The sequence below is a fragment of the Belonocnema kinseyi genome, chromosome 7, assembly GCF_010883055.1.
Source record: "Belonocnema kinseyi isolate 2016_QV_RU_SX_M_011 chromosome 7, B_treatae_v1, whole genome shotgun sequence".
Classification (NCBI taxonomy): domain Eukaryota; kingdom Metazoa; phylum Arthropoda; class Insecta; order Hymenoptera; family Cynipidae; genus Belonocnema; species Belonocnema kinseyi.
In genome coordinates this window covers 116,932,305-116,935,350 of record NC_046663.1, presented here as the reverse complement: position 1 = coordinate 116,935,350, position 3,046 = coordinate 116,932,305, and positions in this window count along the sequence as shown.

Here is a 3,046-nt window from a genome sequence, read left to right as displayed (position 1 = left end):
GGTCCAAATAGTTGCTCAAACAAACAGTTGCATTTTTTATTAAAAAATATTAAATTTCTCTTAAAATATATGAGTTTTTATATATATATATATTGCATTCATATTCTCGGTACCCTTGGATTTTCGAGTTTTAGTATTTCTTAAGTTTCTCAATTTTCTTCTAATTCTCTTTGAATTAAGACGCTTAGACAAATAGCAATATCAGGATTGGGAATTTTAGGTTTCATTTAAATTGATTTCATAATAATTTTGTAATATTTAACTTTATTTTACATGGAAACTATTCGTTTAATTTCTCCTTTTGTAATGAAATGAAATTTGATTTTATGCAAAAAATGCTTTTTGGGATAAATAGTGAAAATCTTATGAACTTGATTAGCGGTACATTTTGGTTCAATCCTGACACCACAGGACATTAACACTGACAACGGTTAGGGATGGGGTCCTTCAATAATGCACGTAACTCTTGCAAATTTACACAAACTTTTTACTGAAAAAAATCATAGTTTTAGTTATAAATTTTATTATTTGGTTGAAAATTTAAGAATTTGCTCAAAAGATCATCCTTTGGGGTTGCAAATGCAATTTTATTGTAAAAAATACATCTTATTGGTTTTAAAAATTGAACTCTTTTCGTAGAACATTAACCTTTTGCTTAAAATTCATATTTTCTTGCTGATAAGTCGACTGAGTTCTTTTTTGGATAAACACTATTTTTTCTGAAAATTTGTCTTTTTTATTTCAAAGTTCATATTTTTTAGTATATAGATAAGGTTCCGGGTAGAGGGTCCCTGTACCAAGGGTTTCTGCTGAATCTGGTTACAAAAATAAATAGGCAGTCGCGGACAATTGTCCAGGGGCTGTCCCGAAAAAACTAACCCCCAAGCGGAGGTGTGAAAACCATCCCGAAAGCTGAATGGCACCTAGGTGAGGTGTCTAGAACGGTGACTCTGGGATACCGGGCGACCTCTCAGAGTAAGCAGCCTTATCCTTGCTTGCGGGGCTCTACAAGGATGGACGAACCCCCTTCCCTAGCTTCTCGTGGGAACAACAATGACCACATCAAACATAGTTGTAGTAAGTGCGGTTCAAAACAACAGAACGCGCAAGGCTTCCGACAATGGGTCGGCCAACAATGCCGACCAATCTAGAGCTGGCGGAGCCAATGAAAATGGATTCAATGCGATGCATCGGCGGGATCTCGTGACCTTTGGGTGGACGGAGCGACTGAATCACGACTCCCTAGACTGCTACGATGCGAGTGTGGCCCGTGAACGGGGTTACATGGCACAGCTGCATGCTCTGTGGTGCGAGAAACACCCGGAGCTATCGCACTTTTCGCAGCATCGTCTGCGAAACCATGCTGAACTACTCCGTAAAAGGGGCTATGTAAACGGAACGCCTAGTCTACCACAGCTAGAACAAGCTGACAACGAAGAAAGAGAGGCGACATTACGACCAACCGCGGGGAGGCATCCAATAGATGAAGAGCGATGCTTTACGACCCGGAGAAACATCAAAACCTTCTCATCACATTCTTCATCAACACTTTCTCGAGCCTAAAGATCTGGCTGAAATGGATGACGAGCTTCGTGGACATTTTTCCGGTGAATCCGACCTCTGGGCTATCAATTATTGCGTGTATAATGCAGCGAGAGCTTTGGCCGATGCGAACCGTAAAACAAAACCAACGGCTGATCATAAGACCAAAAGACGAATGCATCAACTTGCCATAAAGATTGGCTGGGCAAGACAGTACGCGTCCCGCATTCAATGTGTGATTGACTACATCACATCTGGCAGGAATCTTACCGCCAAGGTTCGAAAGTTCGCGCGCGAACTCCGGGCCCGTTATCACACACTTAATAAGTCAAAGCTGCTGACCATCAGGCAGCATATTGTTGAGAGAATAGGTATACTATCTGACGCTAAGAGAAGTCTAGAGCGGAGGGAGAGATGGGTCAGAGAAAATCAACAGTTTCTCTCTGACCGATCTCGACTCTTCCAAGACCCTCCAGTTACTGTCGAACACCCACCCAAACAAGAGGAGGTCGAAGAATTTTGGAGAGAAGTCTACGAAGTTCAGTATTGACTGGATGAAGACTCAGAAAATATAAATAGCTTCAAGGAGTTATGTGTTGCCCTCATAACACCTGATAAAGAATGCCCACCCATCACTACCGAGGAGGTGAAAAAAGTATTAAGAGGGATGAAGAACTATTCCGCACCGCGACCAGATTGTATCAAAACCTTCTGGTGGAAGAAGTTTTCTTCAACCCATCAGCATTTGGCCCGTATTTTCACCTCATATTTGAAGTCAGAAGAGCCGATTCCAGAGTGGTTGGTGGAAGGGCGCAAAATACTCCTGCTGAAAATAGGCAACTTAGCTGACCCGAAGAACTAGAGGCCAATAACTTGTCTAAACACGCTTTATAAGATATTCACACCTGTCCTAAATGATAGGATTGTTCGGGCAATTGAACCTGTGTGGCAAGAAATGTATGAACAACGAGGCTCAAAGAAAGGCGTAGCCGGATGTCGGGAGAACCTGCTCATCGATAGATGTGTCTGCAAAGATGCAGCATTCTACCAGCGTGACCTATCGATGGCCTGGATTGATTATCGGAAAGCTTTCGATTCTACATCCCATAGACTTATCATCTGTCTCTTGGAAATCTTAAAGGTTCATCCGCAAATAGTTGGGTGCATAGAGAGATTGATACCGCTTTGGAAAACCAGATTTACTATCTCATCTGGCAAAAATCGTGTGACAACTAACAAGGTCTCGTTTCAGAGAGGTGTCTTTCAGGGCGACACCATGAGTCCACTCCTCTTTTGCCTTACATTATTGCCACTATCACTAGCACTGCGCCATTCCGACGGGTACATGTGCGACAAACCTGCAGATCGAAAGTACAAGGTCACTCATGTATTTTACATGGATGATCTTAAGATCGATGCTAAAAACAGAGAGCAACTGCATCTAGCTCTGGGGATTGTCGAACGATATACTAAGGAAATTGGAATGGAATTTGGGTTAGACAAA